Below are 20,817 nucleotides of genomic sequence, written 5' to 3'. Positions count from 1 at the left end.
TGTACATTTTTCACAAAACACTCTAAAATTGAGAGCGGGGGATTCATATTGGCCCCTACATAAAGTGGCTAGATGTGTCCGGTTGCTTTTTTTTATGATACCGGCATTATTGCAAAGTGAACTCCCTGATTCATTGGGATATGTTTATGAAGTGTGAATTCCAAACTAACTCATATACATGGTCATGTATATATTGGACTCATAATATACATGATATACATGACTCATAAATATTGGTCATTTAGAACAGTGGTTCTCAACCTTTGGAAGTTTCGAAAGTAGAATTCTTTTTCTTTCCTTTTTTGAGTGGAAGCCCCGGTTGCTTTATTCCATACTATACGTAGGATTCTAAAACCGGGGTTACGCTCATCGGCTAAGATAAGATATAATGAAGTATGAATATTAATGAATTTTTTCGAGCATCCCCGACATACAGTGGATCCTGCTTATAGCATTCTTCGAAAAGCGTTGTAATCGAAAATATGCTTTAAACGGGAAATCTTAATGAGAATTATGGTTATAGTTGAGACCACAAAAATAAGTCGTGCCAAGCGGGAACGTTATAAACGGGATCGGCTGTATATATCTCCTATAATTGACTCCTATTTGTAGAATTCCGAAATCGGACCTCGATATATGGAACTCCCATTAAAAAATTCTTAGATTCAATGAATTTTTACGAGTACTTGAGCGTATACAATCAGACCCCCAACTAACAACAAATGTTATTCGCAACCTCTATATAACGATCTTCCTCGATTTTATCTGATTCATCAAATCGGGGAATGATCATCGGGGTAAGTCAAGCATATAAGACTCATGTGGAAACATTTTTCGTTTTCATCAAATTCATCAATTACACAAGGGCATTATGCATAATCACCGGTAAAAGCGATAAGTTTCAAGTATTTATCAAATTAACCAAGTACGTCTTTACGTATTATGCATAATCGCTGATAAAAATGAAACGATTGGCGATCATGCATAACAGATTTATATCGCGTTTACCGTAACATAATACTAAAACATTTTGAATCCCTTGCTTCGCATTTAGTGACGTAACAGTGATCTTGGCCAATGAGCGTATCCCCATGTTAAAATCCTATGTATAGTATGGAATAGCGCATCCGGGCATTGGATGCTACGGTAAATGTGATGAATCTGGTTAATTATGCACAATCACCGACCACATTTTGGTAAGTTTTTAAAAATCAGATTTTTGTGTATGTAGAGTCTGAAAGGGATAGATAATACTGCAGAACACAGTGTTTATTGAGTTGGATCCAGTGGCGTAGCCGCAAGTTTTGGTTCGTGGGGAGAAGGGGAAAAATTAGGAAGGCACCATTCTTTTGTTCCTGTTTTAGGCTCAAACTTAAAATTATGCGTTAGTGGAAGAACCTTTAAATTCTCCAATTTAAGAAATCAAACGTATTTTGTTTTCAGGTTGATCTTATTTTTTAAATTAAATTGATTACTTTTCAATTGATTAATTTATTTTTTGTTCAATTAATTTAAAATAAATTATATTCTACTTTATATTTTGTGTAATTATACAAATGCAAACACCAAAAACAACTGGGAAATCACCCTAAAAGTTAGATGGAAAAGAATTTCGAGATTAAAAAAATATGTTACACTCTCTTATCGTAAGCACATATCACATGCACCTGTACTACTACTCAATCGTACATGAGCTTCCAAGACATTTCTCTTATAGAATTTTTAACAAATTGGTGCATGCCGGAAAGTTCTTTCTTATACTATGCGTGACCAAAACGTATCTATGATGTCATAGTTATGCGTGGTTTGTGTTCGAGACGTTTTGCCATCTGTTATCCATATCAGAAGTAAAACTGGCAGATGCCTGAAGTTTCGTGTTATGCAAATACCACAGTGAAAGCCTGCCTGCTCTCTGCGCGAAAACATGTCAGACGAAAGATCGGTTAATATTCGTACCTCGAAATTGGAAAAACGGGGGAAAAAACTCGCTGCAGTCAGCCACCAGTCTGCCTCGTTTAGAGTTCAAACTGGGATCATCGCGATATGAGTCCATCATGATGCCCACACGATCGCACAGTGGCTATCACATACTACTAGATTGCAGACGCACAAGCAGAGGGTGGCCTTAATCCAAAAAATCTTGAGAACTACTGCTTCAAACGAATTGGTGTGTGCCGGAAATTGTCGTATGCGTCCATAATGAATTTAAGTATCTCTGAGGCGTGTTTGAAATGCCACTGCTCATCTTCCCATATTCTCATCTTTCCATATTTTTATGGGCATCTTTTTCTCAGCCACCTCGTTGGGCATTTTGCCTGTTGTGGCGTTGTATTTGTTTTTGTATTATTTGTATTCCGAATCGATGTGAAAGTGGCAGGTGTTTGAATCGATTGAAATAATTTTTATGTTTGATGGTCTACCGGCTTCCATTGGAGATACTATTTAAAGGGGAGTTCTGCTCGAAGTTGAAAAACTTAAGCAGGCATTGTGCACAGAGTGTATGTATAGTTATTTCTAGTGAAAAAAATTCATGGTTTGTGTTTTATAACAAATCAGTGAATAATGAAAATATGTCGAGTGAAGAATGGTAGACTAGCACAGGGGTTCTTAAACTTTTTCCATTCGCGAGGCTTCCCTTACCCTAATCAACGCTTATCCGCAGCTCCGGCAAGGAATCTCTTTGAAAAACCTTCGGGTTGCTCCGCGGTGCCCCCGGAAAAGGTTGGCGGTGCACAGTTTGAGAACCTCTGGACTAGGGAGGTCTTGGTTTCTTCCCCTCATTGTTTGACCAGAGGGTCTTCGGGAAAGTTCTGGCAACCCACACGACGGCAAAGTCCATATTAATAAGTATCGTAAGCCCTTGGATAAGTGCGAATTGAAAAAAAAACCACTAGATAATCTTTTTAGACTCAACGTTTCACAGGCACTTTTTGTTTTTCCTGAAATAGTATACGTATGTATCTTCAGTTACTTTTAAACTTCCCACGTTGTACATGGGTAATTCCAGGCCCGTCTAGGTGCCCAAGTGCAAAAGGGACTTAATGATATGAGGTCCAGTTAAAATTTTCGACAGTAAACTCTTAGGCAGGCATTTCTGAACAGGTAGAGGGTCTCAGAAAAGTCGTTTTGATGCTCGTAAGACGGCCCTGCGTAGACCACCAATGTGTTGGTGTGAGAAATAAAAAGAATAACGCCGATTCAGCACACTACTGTATATGCATAATGATGATGAGACAAACGGTGATTTAAAGAAAAGAGAAACTACACCATGAAAAAAAAAAAAGAAAAAAGACAATGATTCTGAGAAAGTCACATTTCAATACAAAATATAGTACTATAAGGGGACGCCGTGTCGGAGATGCGTCTCTTTTCCGTGAGGTGACGGAATATCTCCAGACGCTTGATATTGGATGGGGTGTCCAATTTATGCGCGAAACTACGGAACTTTTATTTCGAAGCACACTCAAAACAGACAACCTTCCAGGACGGAAGCCACATTCCAACTCACGTTCTCTTCTCTTGGAAGATAGATTTTTTCTTCTCACCTTCTTTTAACAACGTATAAACAAACAAAGCATATTATGTGGTGTAAGGCCACAAAGCTAGTAAAAATGTCCATACTGGAAAAATAGATTCGTTACAGTACAATATATTATCGTACGAATATACATAACTAATTTCCTTTCTCTCATTTTTGCATTTCAGAGCGCTATTGACCCAAGATTATAGGTTTTTTATTTCACCCACCTTTAAGGAAAACTCTTACAGAACCTCTTTTATGTTTTATTTTGGGTTTCTTAGGGCTCGAAACATCACAGTAGTTTTCCACCTTTTCCTAGTCTTTGACACTACTTTATACACAAGATAGTAGCTCTTGCCAAGGCACCTGCAGATAATGGCATTTCTAGACACTCTAAATCTAGCTAAGTCTCCTATACATGAGGTTGTATTTCTACGTGCTCAACCTCTACCTAAGGCACCCAAAGAAAAGGCGGTACTTCTTGAAGCTTGAATCTTAGTCATTACTTCATAGGGCCTCACAATGTTCAATGGCCTCTGCACAATAGGTTCCCGTATGTAATTTCTTCAGAAGGTGCCCTAATCAAACCTCTTGGCGACAGTTCAGAACAGAATGAGCATTTCGTGAATGCCTTATCCTCAAAACTGAGGCACATAGTCGTTTCTGTTCCGTCAAATGCGCGGGTTGGCACGGGAAAAAATCGACGACCACTTTTTGAAGAACCTATGGCTTCAGTCGTTGCCTACGGCCATTCAATCTATTCCTTCTGCCTCCACTGAGGAGTTGACGCAGCTTTCCACGCTGGCAGATAAAATCCACAAAGTTGCCGTAAAGCAACGAATGTCGTATTCATCTCGCGACCGATAACGAATCTTCAAATGCTGTTACCGCTATCTCGCCTATCATAACGGTGCAAAAAAAAAGTTTCCAAAATGACAGAGCAGGTTAATCATTTAAAATTCCGACGCTTACGACCGACGTTCATTTTTTAGAGGCTACAATACATCGCAACAGCCACGTTAGAACGCATCGGAATCGAACGACGGACATTGTTATTACCATACCCGTTTCGGACATTCAGCTCGCAAATGCAGAAATCCTTGCTCTTTCTCGAAGTCGGGAAACGAGTAGCAGCTGCCACTCAGCAGCTAGAGGTTGATAGCTTACCTCTTTCCATAAGTCACAGGCTACACGTTTACGACAGAACCACAAATCGTCGATATTTGATTCCGGCAGTGATATATCATGTGTTCCGATAGGTCGCAACTCGCAAAATTACGATCCTGATCCACTTTATATGCCACAAATCAATCCGGAATCAAAACTTATGGTACCGTACTCATTAGGGGTCATTCAAGTATTACGTCAGCATCGAGGGGGGGGGGGTTCAGATTTGCTGACTTTTGATAACAAGGGGGGAGGGGGGTTTGAAGGTTGCTTACGTCATCAACCACCCTTTTTGAAGATATGAAATATTCTAAGCTTCTGACGAAATTTTGCTGACGGGGGGGGGGGGTCAAAAATGGCTGAAAATCCGCTTACGTAATACTTGCATGGCCCCTTAACTTAGACTTTAGACGCAGGTGGTGCTTCAAGTGGAACTTTATCTCCGTGCAAGTAGCCGTTCCCATAATTGGTGCTGATTCTCTTCGACATTTTGGGCTCTTAGTCGATCTCAAATAGAAATTATTCCTATGGAAAATTATTCTAAGAACTACCCTATTATCATCATTAGCTGTAAGAAATCTTCTTTTACTGGCTCTAGTCTTTCTCCTGCCCACCTCCAGAACCTTGGTCCACCAATTATCAAAATATCTGTTTCTTTGCTTGTTGACTTTTAGGTAAAGGTTACCTTTATCTTGAATATTATTGAAAAGATCGCAAGTATACTGATCCAATTGTTTTTCGTTCTCAGCCGATTGAATTTTATTGAGATGTTGATGATGATGTCATTTTCTAATGATTTCAAGAATTTATAAATTCGACGTTGAGAATTTGAGAATTTTGTCGTATAACTGAGTATCGGTGATTCTTGTATAGATATTTCTATATGATGATGAGGGCTGCGTGATATATCTTCCGTAAGAACTCTCCAAGTCAACTGATCCAAGGGTGAGACAAAATTAGAAAGTGTGACGTCAGGAGCCCCTATTGCTCCGAAGTGCTCATAAGTCGTGGACCCATCATTATGAAAGACTAACTGATGAGCATTAACAAAGTCCAAAAGCAACCATCCTCTTGGATTATTGTCTTTATACCCCCAGCTTTGATGGGGCGCATTCAAATCCGTAGATATAAGAGTGGGGATATTGGTTAATGAACCGCATAAAGAGTTCAATTCTTGAATAGTATCTTCGAGTTTTTTGTATGGAGATGAGTATGCTGAGATAAGAATAAGTTCACCTTTGCGAGTAGATATCTTTATAGCAATACTTGCATATGGTATACAAGTATTGGTATGTATACTTGCATCTTGCATATGTGGCTCCCATTATATGTTCGTTATCTATTACAATGGCCGCTTTGTTATTTAGTGAAGTCCATCTCGGCCATCTTGCAGGTAATTCCAGGAGTTTACCATTTCTCTGAAAAGGTTCTTGGAGCATAAGAATATCCCATTCATTTTTAGAAGACTGAAGGGGAATTAGATTTGTTGCTATTCTGCTTTTATTAGCATTAAACTGCAAAAGTTTTATTGCTTTATTCATTATGCAAATAATACGATGAAAAATAAAAAAGATATATTAATTATTTATTTGTAGGTGATTTTTTATTTTGAAATTATTACAAATTTCTCTACTTATGGCCGCTTGGCCGTATAATGATGTATTTTTAATCCTGAGACCTCCTTGATATCTATTGTAATTGCGTTCTTATCTGTATAGATGGCGCACCCTCCTCACGCTCCTGGTGATTGTAAAAAAAAGAAAAAAATGTCAGTTGGAATTATACCACCGTTTTGTATACACGTGTCATCCTTCTCGTTATGTTTCTTTCGTATATTAAATCGTTAAGTTTTCATTACGTTTTATGTCGTCACTACAAGCATCGGATTACTGGTGACCTATAGGACGCATCTGATTTTGGACATTGAAGTTAATTTCTCCATCGTTTAAATTTCGTTTTCGCGTCTTGTGCTTTCCGTTCGTACGCTCTTCAAAGATGAAACTTTTCTAATCTCCTAGTCTTTTGGATATACTACATATATTTTTTTTTTCAAGCCAAGTCTACTCGTTTCTACCCAATATAGAGACGTTCCTGGAAATTCAAAGTGAGGAATAAACTTTCTACTCTCGATTTGCCGGTCTCCATACTTGCATTTGTCATGGCTCAACCTATTGCATCAGCTGAAGTTTCACGTGTTGCCTTTCGAGCCCCTCCGTTCTGGGAAGCAAATCCAGAGATTTGGTTTCTTCAAATTGAGTCACAATTCAAAACGGCAGGCATAACCGCCGATGAAACTAAATTTCACGCCGTTGTAGGAGCTCTTGATTGCAAAGTTTTGAACTATGTTTCTAATATCGTTCGCAATCCTCCCCAACAGCACATGTACGAGACTCTCAAAACTCGCGTGCTGGAGCAGTTTCAACAATCAGAATCTTCCAAATTGCGAATGTTACTCCAGGAGCTTCAACTAGGCGACAAACGCCCGTCCCAGCTTTTGCACGAAATGCAAACGTTAGCTGAGGGTAAAATGGAAAGTGACATTTTGAGAAATCTCTGGATGCAGAGATTACCTTTGCACTCCCAACAAATATTACAAGCTTCTAGTGAACCGTTAATTGGGTTAGCGAAAATAGCCGACAAAATATGTGAGGTTTCTAATGTGTCATCTAATACTTCAGCTGTGTCTCACACTTCAGAGTTTGATGATTTGAAAAACGAAATTGCTTCGCTACGGCAATCATTTGAAAGGCTTTCGCGATCTCCTAGACCATCTCGCGGTTATCGCAAACGATCTCAATCTCGTAGCCGAAATAAATTCGGCGATGCTTTGAAAAACGGAAGGCTTTGCTGGTATCATGAGCAGTTTGGAGAAAAAGCTCATAAATGTATTCCTCCATGTCAGTTTCAGGAAAACTAGTGGGCTCGTCTGTTTCGGCGACAGCTGACGAAAGCCTTCTCCATAGTCGCCTATTTGTCATCGACGTTAATACGGGTTTCCGATTTCTAATTGACACTGGCGCATCAATCAGTTGTTTTCCGAAACGCCTGACTAACTTGACAAAACCTCACAAACTCTCACTGTATGCTGCAAATGGATCCGAAATCCAAACGTTTGGCAACAAAAATCTAGTTCTGAATCTTGGACTAAGGAGGGACTTTCCTTTCGTTTTCACTGTGGCAGATGTTTCACATCCCATTATTGGAGCCGACTTTTTGGAAAGATTTGGTTTGCTTATAGATGTTAAAAATTCTCGTTTGATCGATAACGAAACATCGCTATCAGTGAATGGTTTAGAATCCCAAAACGGCTCTTTTGGTTTAACGCCAATCTCTGGTGATTCTCCATACCACCGCATATTAGCCAAATTTCCTCAGCTTACCAGCTCAGTTCTAAATGCAGTTCCAAAGAAACACTCTGTCATGTACTTCATTGAAACTACGGGACCACCGGTTTTCGCAAAAGCTAGAAGATTGTCTTCTGAAAAACTTGCAGCTGTTAAAAAACAATTCAATGAACTGTTGCAACAAGGTATAATTCGGCCCTCAAAAAGCCCTTGGTCGAGTGCCATCCATCTTGTACCCAAAAAAAGCAACGAATGGAGAATTTGTGGGGACTTCCGCGGACTCAATGCAATAACCATCCCAGATAGATACCCGCTTCCAAATATACAGGATTTTTCCATCAACTTGAGTGGTAAAAAGATTTTTTCAAAAATCGATTTAATAAAAGCATATCACCAAATACCAATCAATCCTACAGACATTCCCAAAACCGCCATAATTACGCCCATTGGGCTATACGAATATGTTTATATGTGCTTCGGCCTGAAAAATGCAGCTCAAACGTTTCAGCGTTTTACTGACGAAGCATTTCGTGACTTAGATTGCTGTTACGCATATCTCGATGATTTGTTAATCGCTTCCATTGACGAAAAATCTCATGAAGCTGACTTAAAACGTGTTTTTCAAAGACTAAATGACTATGGTATCGTGATCAATCCATCTAAATGTGTATTCGGTCAACGTCAAATTAATTTTCTGGGTTTTCTTGTTTCTCCCGATGGGATTGCACCTTTACCAGATCGAGTACAAACATTGCTCGATTATCCATTGCCATCAACAGTGACTGAATTGAAGCGTTTTTTGGAAATTGTAAATTTCTATCACAGATTCCTTAAAGATGCCGCCAGGGTGCAAGCTCCTTTGCATGAATTAGCAAAAAGCAAGATAAAAAAAGATAAAACTGAAATAGTTTGGTCTGAGGAGGCCAAATCCACTTTTTTATCATGCAAGCAATCAATTGCCAACGCCGCACTTCTGGCCCATCCTGTTCCGAATGCAAAATTGTTTTTGACTGCCGATGCTTCCGACACTTCATTGGGTGCAGTCCTTCAACAGCAAATAGGAAACAAAACCCAACCATTGTCATTTTTTTCACGCAAGCTCAGTTCGACTGAAAAAAAGTACAGTACATATGACAGAGAGCTCTTAGCAATATATTCAGCTGTTAAGCATTTCAAGCACATTTTGGAGGGACGCAACTTCATAATTTTCAGTGATCATCGTCCTCTCACGTATGCCTTCAAACAACGTAACGATAAATGTTCTCCCCGGCAACTTAGACATCTTGAATATATTAGTCAGTTTTCGACAGATTTACGATATTTGCCTGGGGATAGTAACGTCATAGCTGATGCTTTCTCAAGAATTTGTGAAATCCACACTCCTTGTACAATCGATTATGCAGAATTGGCACGGGCGCAGGCAGATGATGATGAATTGCATACCTTGCTTCAAAGTGAAACTGGGCTTCAGCTAAAACGCTTCGATATCTCCGGTGTTAATATCTACTGCGATGTGTCTACTGACGATATACGCCCGTATATACCCGTTTCAATGCGACGTCTAGCGTTCGACTCTGTGCATAATCTGTCCCATCCTGGGATAAAAGCCACTCTAGGTATGGTACGCAAACGATTTATTTGGAAATCGATTGCGAGAGACTGCAAAGATTGGTGTCGTACTTGCATCGCTTGCCAGAAGTCGAAGGTTATCAAACATACCAAGTCTCCTTTAGGCTCTTTCCAGGTTCCTGATTCTCGTTTTGCACACGTTCATCTGGACATTGTCGGACCCTTGCCTCCCTCTAAAGGATACACGTATCTCTTGACGTGCGTTGATCGGTACACACGGTGGCCCGAAGCGGTACCAATGTCTAACCAAACCGCTGAAACTACAGCTGAGACATTCTTTTCTACCTGGGTGTGTCGGTTTGGCGTTCCTGAAAAGTTGACCACAGATCAAGGTCGTCAGTTTGAGAGTGATCTATTTCGCTCTCTTGCACGGCTGTGCGGCATCGAAAAATCCCGCACCACTGCCTACAATCCAAAGTGTAACGGCCAGGTTGAGAGATTCCACCGCTATCTCAAAGCCTCTCTGATGTGTGTCCTCAAAGGTAACGAGCACTGGACAGAGGTTCTACCTACAGTCCTGTTGGGGTTACGTTCCAGCATCAAAGAAGACCTCCAAGTATCAACCGCTGAGTTGGTATACGGCACAGCCCTACGCCTTCCTGGTGAACTCTTCCGGCACTCGGATGAGCGAGACGTCCTACCTCGATATGACTTCTTGCAGAGACTGAGAGACCATTTCTCCCGTGTGAGACCAGTACCAACCTCTCATCACAATTCGTCTAAGCCCTTCGTCTCGACAGACTTGCTAACTTCTCCATCAGTATTCGTCCGACAAGACTGTGTACGCAAACCTCTACAACAACCATACACCGGACCATTTGAAGTTATTTCAAGAACTGATAAGTATTTTATGTTGAACATTAATGGCAATCATAAAAATGTATCCATAGATCGCCTTAAGCCATGTTTTATGTTAAATAATAATTTATGTGACACGTTCAAAAATCAGTATATTTCCAGGTCTGGCCGAAGAGTGCGATTTCGTATTGACCCTTCGAAATTAGCTATATGATTTGTAATTATGTATGGTATATATATATATATATATTGCAATTTTTTTTTATTATTTGTATGATTATTACTCAAATTTTCTTCTCTTAAATGTTTCGTCTTCGACTGGAGGGGGAGTGCTGTAGTGCGTTCTTATCTGTATAGATGGCGCACCCTCCTCACGCTCCTGGTGATTGTAAAAAAAAGAAAAAAATGTCAGTTGGAATTATACCACCGATTTGTATACACGTGTCATCCTTCTCGTTATGTTTCTTTCGTATATTAAATCGTTAAGTTTTCATTACGTTTTATGTCGTCACTACAAGCATCGGATTACTATAAATTTGTCGTAATAGGCGTTGAAGACCAGCATATGTTATCTGTTCTTCGAGGTCTTTTCTCAGAGTACCGTAATCTCTTGTACTAATTTTTTTCAGATCTGTAGAAAATTCTTCTTCAGCATATTTCTGATTATTCCATATATCATATCTTGTTTTAACGGTTTTGTTATTTTGTCGGTTGAATTGTTCAATCTTGACAAATGCTATAGAATGATTTCTTAGAAAACTATGAGCTGCCAAACTGTTCTTGATATTATGACAAGTTTGTATAGATTTGCATTTAATTGCAGTACCATTCCTAATTGGACCGGATGATATTAGCTCCGAGTCGAAATTGTCCAAAAATTTTGTTAAGCTGATTGTTTCATCGCCCATAGAGTGTCTTCTTTTGTAAATAAGAACGGTGCCTGTTTTTTGAACATTAGATTCATTATTTGATGTATTTGAACTGGTTGTTTTACTTCTTTTCGAGGTATTTTCATTAGGGCTACTTTGTATTACTGCTGATTGTTTAATAGTGCTTCTTTCCTCGGAATTTGCTGATTCTGTAAGCACTGCATAAATATTATCTCTAGTTAATTTCCTAGAGAGGATTTCTGTTTTAATCTCAAAACAAGTGTCGTTCTTATAACAATCAACTGCATAACCCTTACTAATTTTACGAGTTTGACATATTTTCCTGTGGAATTTTTTCACTATTGTTTCTTTCAAATTCGTAGTATATGTCTCGTTTCTTAGATTTATGACTTTGGATGAGAAGAATAGTATGATGTTTTCCTAAGACATTATTTTCCTGTTTTTCCTTCTTCTTCTCACTCGGTTTCTCCCTTTTCTTTTCCCGTTTCTTACATTTTATCTCTCTAAATTCTTCAGGTGATGTTTCTGTCGATGTTGCATCCATATCGTTGATTTCATCGACTATTTCAAACTGATCTAGTTCATCTTGTACGATGACATTTTCAGATTTTTTCGTTTTCCTTTGGGGGAGAGGTGGCATCTCCTGAGTTCCTCGAGTCATAGATGAATTTGTCCTGTCATCCTTCCTATTTTTATTCTTGTTGACTTCATCGTTTTCTGGGGTCGCACTAGTCCTACTAATCAGCTGATCACTTCTGCCCCTGTTCTTTTTATTTCCTAGAGTACGTTTTTGTTCCTGTGTCTCAGTTTGTGTGGTCTTATCAGCTTGTGCTATGGCTTGCTGTACGATGCTAATTTTTTCCGTTGGTTCTTGTGTGTCGGTTCGCCTACGGGCGGTCTTATTTTGTTCACAGCTCCTCTCGATCCACTCCTCCACCTTTGCTATCAGCATATTTGCCCTCTTTCTGGCTGCTTTGGGGAGATTGTAGCGATTTTCATTATTGTGGCATCCGGAAGATAGGACAATGTCCTTAATACAGCTGAGCATCTGCAAGACATTGGTATATTTCCCATTTCTGCTATATTCCTTGAAGTGTATTTTCTCCCTTTCCGGGTGCATACGTAGTACCAGCTCCTGTGCCTCCTGGACACGGTCTCTGTAATAGGCTTCTAAGTTTTCTTGTGGTTCCACCCAGTGCAGTCCAGCATATATATCCTCAGCATTTCTAATCGCGTCTTCCAAAATATCCTTCTTACATCGGTGGCAAATGGGTTTTCCTGCTTTTTGACTTTCCTCATCCGAAGATGTGCTGTGTCCATCTGAATCCAGAGGGTTGAATTGACAGATGGTCTTCATCTCTTGATTGATGCGATTTTGAACTTTATGTGTTTTCTCCTTCTGCTTGCCCTGTTTTTCCCCGCTCTTTTTCCGAAGTTTATTTGATGCTTCACAGCCACCAGTATTCACCTTGGATCCATTTTTCCTAAAGACCCGTGGGTCTTGTATTTCGACTCTGGTCGGCCTTTCTTCCTCCTCAGTTGAGTCGTCAGATTCTGGGCTCCAGAAATATATTGCCTTGGAAGTTCCTTGGCTAGGCTTTTCTCTTGCATTCGGTGTCATGACGCAAGTTCCTTCCCCCTTAACATAACATAACACAACACAACACAACATAACATAACACTGCATAGCATCACACTGCTCTTCTCCCTTACCAATTGGGCTGGATAGTTTATCAGCGTGGCTGCCTGGACAGTTACGGGCAATATGACCACGATTTTCACACTGGTAACACACTGATCCCAACATCTTCGGGCAACGTGTCCACGTCGACCGCAGTTATAGCAAGCATGCCTTCCTCGCAAGGTCGAGCGAGAATTTGAAACACGACACTTTTCGCAGCCTTCTCCAGGGCCACCTTTACAGCGGTATACCCTGTCATCACCACTCTTGTTGATCTGGTGCTTGAGGAAAGGTCTTCCTCCCCCTAACTTGGAGCATCTATGGGATTCTTCTGAGAAGGAATAAAGTTCTCGCTGCTCGATGAAAGGTATCGGGCCTCCCCCTGGCTTGAAGCATCGCTTGAACTCCGGCGGGAATGAATCAAGTTCTCGTTGCTGAGAAGTAAGGTGGATACCTTTATCTTTACGAAGTCGACACGAGGGTGACTCAGCAGGTAGTGCCAGGAGGGCACTGCTTTCAGATGGGCTTTCGACGAACGGATGTCGCTTCTCAGGAGCTTCAGAGAAGTACCACTTTCCTTGCTGAACATCCAGGACGATACCAGCATCTCTGAAAAAGTCGGTACCGAGAAGGGTTCGGTTTTCTCTGACCTGTGGTAGCACCATCATCTCGGTGGGAATCACTTTACCTTGGACGTTAATGTCCACAGTCGTAGTTAGGACTTTGGCTCTACGAGCATATCCATCGGCTAGTCTCATAACGATAGTCTTGCGGGAAAACAGCAAACCATGTTCTTGTAAGAGATGGTATAGCTTCTCCCCTGCCACCGAATGTGTGGCCCCAGTGTCAGCACACACTGCTCCAAGCTTATGACAGATCATGACTTCGATAGCATTTCTTTGACGTCTCTCGGTCGAGAAACTGTAAAAGTCCAAGGCGTCGACACTAACTTCTGGGGTGTTCGTGGCAGGACTGCACGTTCGACATCGGGACTTGACGACACTAGGTTCTCCGCACCCGTAACATCTTAGGACATGACTGCTACTAGCATCTTCCGATTCCGTATTAGGATGGGATGATAAACTGTATAAGTCCAAAGCGTCCCAACTGAGTCCTGGTCTGTCCGTTGGAGGATTGGAAGTTCGGCATCGGGACTTGGTAACACCAGGTTCCCCACAACCATAACATCTTAAGACAGGATGACGTCCTGCCTCTTCCGATTCCGGATTCACACGTTGATTAGAATGAAAGTTCCTTTGTCGCACTGGGGACCTAGGGGGTTCATGTTGCTTAGAATGCAACTTCTTCCTCTCGCATTGGATTTCACTCTTTTTGTTTCGAAGGTTATCATAAGCATCAAGTTTCTCCACGATCTCTTCAGGGGTAGTCCACTCACTCCAAACATCCAGAAAATGTTCTTTAACTTCAGGTGGGATCCTCTTCTTCATCTGATCCGAAATCATCAGATTTTTCAGCTCGTCAAAGTTTCCAATGTTCGGTTCGGACAGTCGGCCTTCAAAGTAACTTTGGATCTCAAAGTGATAGTCCTTCCAGGTACTTCCAGATGCTTTTCTGTGAGTAGAGAAGACCTGCCGGAACCTTTCCGCACTCAGCTTGAAACGGCGTAAGAGAACCCCCCGGATGTGGTCGTAATCATGGGCCTTATCTTCAGGTTCTCGAGCAATGAGTTTAGCGACTTCATTCGGCAAAACTCCCAGCAGATACACAACCCAGTTCACCTTCTCCACTTTCAAGAATTTTAGCTGTCTTTCAAACAACTTTAAGAATAGCGACATATCATCTTCACTAGGATTGAAATTCCGGATCAACCTGTTCACGTCAAACTTGGGCTGATCGATGAGAGCGACGGATGGCTCTTCTGCCGGTTGCGAGAGTCGTTGAAACTCAAGCTGCAACCGCATCTTTTCAAGTTTAAACGAACGTTTTCGTTCCTTTTCTTCGGCGATCCTAGATTGTTCCTTTTCTTCGGCGATTCTAGATTGTTCCTTTTCTTCTTCGATTTTAGATCGTTTTCTTTTTCTTCGTCGATTCTAGATCGTTTTCTTTTTCTTCGTCGATTCTAGCTCTTTCCTCAGCTATTCTAGCTCGTTCTTCTTCTCCCTCTCTTTCTCCGATAATAGTAGCCAGCAGGGCTTTCACGAATTCTTCCTCATAACCGGAGGACTTTGTTATTACATTCTTGAGATCTACTACGCGCGAATCATTCGGAACTTCCTCTCCTAATTCTAGAGCGAGTAGGATCAAATCACGTTTCTTACCTTTGGCCAAGTACGCCATTTCGATTTTATGCGCTGTCCGTTTCGTACTGCCTTGAGTTCGAGCCACGACGTTGAGCGTCACTTTCATAAGGGGACGTCGTGTCGGAGGTGCGTCTCTTTTCCGTGAGGTGGCGGAATATCCCCAGACACTTGATATTGGAGGGGTGTCCAATTTATACACGAAACTACGGAACTTAACGAAGAAGCCTTTATTTCGAAGCCCACTCAAAACAGCTAACCTTCCAGGACGGAAGCCACATTCCAACTCACGTTCTCTTCTCTTGGAAGATAGATTTCCTCTTCTCACCTTCTTTTAACAACGTATAAGCAAACAAAACGCATAAGGTGCTGTAAGGCCACAGAGAGTTAGTAAAAATATCCATACTGGGGAAATAGATTCGTTACAGACTTGTATTCTCTGCTCCTCGTTGGCCCTCTCCCCTTTTCGAAATAGCGTTTCAGGTCCGGTATTATTTTCGTGTCCGTTCCCGTCATGCACCGGCTGAGTCATTGCTATCTCTGTGCGACTGGACCCCTGCGTGTCACCGTTTGCTGTTTCCTGCGCCTTTTGTATCTCAATGGTGGTGTTCTCTATCCTCAGGAAGTTGTCCTCAGCATAATTGGATTCACCAGTTTCAATGGCTTGTCTGAGTCCAGCGCTGTTTAACTCTTGTGCCTTTTGTGTCTTCAGAATTCTGTCTACTCCCAACATGTCAAGATTTGGGCCCTGATTGACTTGATTGAGTCCATGTACTGATTCTGTTGCGATTGTTCGCAAGGACAACACCTGTTGCTTATTGAGATTGCTCTTGATTATCTTCTCCTTCACGTCTTCACTTTTTGGCTGTTGCTTTTCTCAAGGGGGGGAGCGGGTCCTTTGTTTTTCTCCATTACTTTTTTTCTCGCTCATAAGTTTACGTTTTTTCCCTCAGGCCTTGTTCTTACCTTCTGCCTGAATTCCAAAAGTGTCGCTATTAGTAGTTTTCCCGACCGATAGGATGTCTGGAACCTCTGTCACCTCATGGTCATTTTCTAATGTTCCAGCAGAGTCCCGAAAATTTGCCGCTTCTATTAGTTCCCTTTCGTTTTTTGGTGCTGTAGAGCCAATACTTTCCTCATGGTGATGATATTGAATTACACCCAATTCCGTTTCTTCTTGTGATTCATCCCTATCACTACACTCGCATACAGAATGACCACATCTGCATTTCATAGCGCTGTTGCTCTCCATAAGCGGATTGGATGACTGTCTTCTTTTTCTTCCCTTTTTTGTTCGTTTGCTCCTTCGCAGGTGTTATACTCGTAAAAGTCTCCATGAAAACCTTGCTCAATTGCTTTTCCTTCCGCCATTTGGCCATAACTTTCATTAGTGATAACGGTGAAGCTTTATCGCTTGTCATTTCTGCGCCAGATGTGCTACTTGTTCAGAATGGTCGGGTGCTTTTAAGCTCTGTATATTGGATTCGGTTTTCCCTATTTTCCTGTTCTTACACTTTTTAGTCTTTGATATATTTTCACGAACTACCAGGTCATTGTCTGTCTCAACGGAGGGTTCACTGTGCGATTCCACGTCATCAATTCCCTTGTCATACATCCTCAAATTCTTTGAGCGATGTAACGACATTTTCACTGAAGTTCAAGTTGAATTAGCCTTTCCCACTAGAATTTTTGAAATCCGTTATTTAGTTCCAGATATACGTTACCACCTTACCACGTTACCAGATATACGTTTCTCGCTGTGGCAACACTAAACCCGCCAAAACTTTGGAAAATCTCACGCACAAAAATATTTAATCAATACGTAGCTGTGAACCCGAAGTAGGCGGTGGACAACCAGAAAAAATAACTTGTTTGGAATTCACTCACCAGGATCTCAGTTCGCCGTTCCCGCCGACCATCCATACGCTTAGCATTAGCAGCGCCACGTGCTGTCATATTTACAAATCTTCTAGTGGCCATAACTTGTGAACCACCCGCTCAATTCACACGTAGTAACGCCCTATGTGTTCAGCTTGCACTCAGAAATACGCGGATATATCGCACAACACCTATCAATTACTGGAGCATATTAAAAAACTATTTACTGGGGAGTAACACCAACTTATATGTTGATTTTTCCAGTGACTGGACTGGACTCCCGTGTGATTGACGACTCTTCTCGCTACCATACCATTTTGAAAGAGTTTCCAGAGCCAACTAATTCATCTGAAACCTTTCGTTCTATCAAATACAGCACCGAAGCTCTTGGGCCTTCCCATTGCACATTGTGCCGAAAGCTAATGGTGCAATTCGTCCTGTCGGAGATTATCGACGATTGAATGCGCAAATGGTCCCTGACCGTTATCCGATACCTCACTTCCAGGACATTTCACATGCTCGCCATGGTATGAACATCTTTTCAAAGTTACGAGTTAAGTTACTAAGTTTAAGTTACAAAGTTTCAAAGTTAAGACATCTTACGAGCATACCACGTCATTCCAGTCAACGAACCGGACATTCAAAAAACCGCTATCATCACTCCTTTTGGACTGTTGAGTTTCCGTTTCACCACTTCGGTCTGTGCAACGCTGCCCAGCCCTTTACGTTTCATCAATGAAATTCTCTGTGACGTTCCGAATTGTTTCGCTTACCTAGATGACATACTAGTTTTTTCAGCCGATGAAGATTCGCATGTATCCCAATTCCGACAAATTTTTCGACAGCTAGACCAATATGGCATAACGCTCAACGTATCTAAGTGTCGGAACTTTCGTTCCTTTGCCATAAAATTTCCGCAGCTGGCATTGGACCTCTACCCGAAAAAGTACAAGTTATTCTAAACTACCCGTTGCCGAAGACTATCAAAGATTTGAGACAATTTTTCTAGGACTTTTAAATTTTTTCGAGGTTCTTTCCACACGCTGCACACAAACAAGCCAGATAAACTGCTTTTTTCAAAGGCTCTAACAAAAACGAAATACCTTGGACAGAATAAGATCGACAGGCATTCACAGAAAACTCTCAGCCAATGACAGCGACTACCGAACCTACCACTCGTACTGGAACAAAAGTCTGATTCCCTGACTGCTATAAATCGTGACTGAAGTCACTGGTGGGGGTCTGCCGTCAAGTAAAAACCAGACAGATGGCAGCATGGATTCTGGCAGATGAGAATAAGGAAAAAGTCTTTCTCTTTGTGAGGATAATACTGTCGACATCACCAATCTACGAACCATGGGCGGAGATACGGGGGGGGGGGCCGTGGGGGGCATTGCTCCCCCCCCCCCGCGTCAAAGGTAAAGTCGACTGATCTAATATATATATGTATATATGAGCTGACATCATCATCATCGTGCCCCCCCCCCCCAGCAATAATAACCTTGCTCCCCCCAGACTTCCAAGTCAATCTCCGCCTATGCTGCGAACGTTGATAGTTCGTTCTCGACCATTGAGTTCGCCATGCGCCATCGACGCTATCACATTTATCGTTCTTTGTAAATATGTTTAATAAATAATAATATTCATTTCCGTACCGCTCTCGCTCCACTCTCAACCAAGTCTATATTCCTCCATAGGTAAGGTCTCAAAACCCTTACGGCATACTCCAGTCCAGGACGAGCTAAGTCCCAGAAAAGTGGAAGAATCAGCTTAAGAGAACGCGAAGACAACTTCTTAGGGGCCATTCAAGTATTACGTAAGCAGATTTTCAGCCATTTTTGACCCCCCCCCCCTCCCGTCAGCAAAATTTCGTCAGCAGCTTAGAATATTTCATATCTTCAAAAAATGGTGGTTGATGACGTAAGCAACCTTCAAACCCCCCTCCCCCCTTGTCATCAAAAGTCAGCAAATCCGAAAACCCCTTTCCCCCCCACCCCCATTCCTCGATGCTGACGTAATACTCGAATGACCCCTTAAGAATGAAACCCAGCATTTTTTTCCTTTTTTTTGACCACGCCTTTTTTTCTGATCTCGAACGTCACCCTATCGTTTGGATTCGCGACTACCCACCTTAGCTTCACGTCATCTGCGAATTTGCTAACAATCCTGTCGATATCTTGATCGAGTTTATCGATAAAAGTATGGACCCAAGGACACTTCATTGAGGGACTTCACTTGTGACACCTGTCCAATCGGAGAATTTCCCCGTTCACCATAACCCATTGTTACCTATCTCTGAACCATGATTCTATCCAATTCAGCAAGTTCCCTCCAATCCCAATCTCATGTAAACGCTTCAAGTGTTTACCGTGTTGGACCCGATCGAATGACGTCTGGAAATCAGGAAAATCCAATTGGATCTGGAAATCCCATTGACTTACCGTCCCAACTTTCAGGCGCCGAGAGCCAACTGTGATTCGAGTATTAGCTAGCGTTTCTTTTCCTTTGTGGCAAATTGGAATTTGGAGAGAAATAAACCAGTGGTTGTTTTCGCTTTTATACTCCAAAAACTTAATCACCGGTAGGGATCTCACCTCCACTTCCTCGCGGTTCGGTGGCGGGTGGCCCTAGGGCCAGCCAACGGGGGTGAGTGGCTCAGACGGAACAGCAGTTCGCCCGTCGACACTTAAATTGCAAGAATGGCAAACAATGTTGAGGTCGGCTCTGCCCAGCTGCCTCGACCATGTGTGGGAGCTCTGAAACGAGCGAAAAAGTTCGAGGAGAAGTAGCCAGAATGATCACCAAGGGTGATCTACACGCCAAGCTGAAGTAGGTCCTTGAGGAGCTTTTCAAATATCAAAACACTCGGAGGCCCTAGCCGAGGAACAGAGACTCTTCAGAGATGACAAGGCGTACCTGACGAAGCAGCTACAAGACGCCAGGAACAGACGAAGAAGCACAGCTTCCTCTACAGAGAGTGACAGACAGTTGCAACAGTAACTAACAGACCTCAAGAAAAAACTTGAGGAGGAGAAGACCTTGAGAAAAGGATCAAAATATTGCAGGATCAAAGAGAACAAGTTCAGCTTGAACTGCAATGCAAGAAGCATGAAGCAAGGAGCATGATTACCTCACAGAGCTTGAAATGAGGAGGGAAGCCAGCAAGGCGCTGGAGAAGTCCCTCGAGCAGTCTTTCCATGAGGAAGTGGTAGACATGCTTAGCTCAGACGCTGAGCAAACGGACATTGACTTAATAAAAGTCAAATACAACCATGGTGCCATCCTAAGGATGGTCGAGGAGCTCAAGTGCTCTGATGATAGAGCTGAAGATGCCAAGAAGGCTGAGACCATCAGGGTCACCGAGGAGAAGGTGTTTCAGTGGCCATTATCATCGTGCAGCAGACTTCTGGCCGCCAAAGATAGAAAACAATAGATTTCAGGATCAACAGCCACAGAAAAAGGGCCCCAGCTTCATATGCGAGGGTTGTGACACAAAAGGGCCCCCGTCAAGGACAGGTCAGGAGCGAAAAAGGGGCGGTCACGAAACATCGTGACCTTTAGCTTAAAAGGTGACTCTACAGTCAGAATCACCAGTGAGCTTAAGAAAGCTTACAACACATCAGGAGCAGGCATCCGGGTAGTGGACTTCTGG

This window comes from Pholcus phalangioides, unplaced genomic scaffold (assembly GCF_987345545.1).
Source record: "Pholcus phalangioides strain wild (caught in Gottingen) unplaced genomic scaffold, Ppha-v1.0 ptg000032l_1, whole genome shotgun sequence".
Lineage (NCBI taxonomy): Eukaryota > Metazoa > Arthropoda > Arachnida > Araneae > Pholcidae > Pholcus > Pholcus phalangioides.
The sequence above is the reverse complement of the archived record's forward strand: the minus strand, read 5'-3'. Positions refer to the sequence as shown.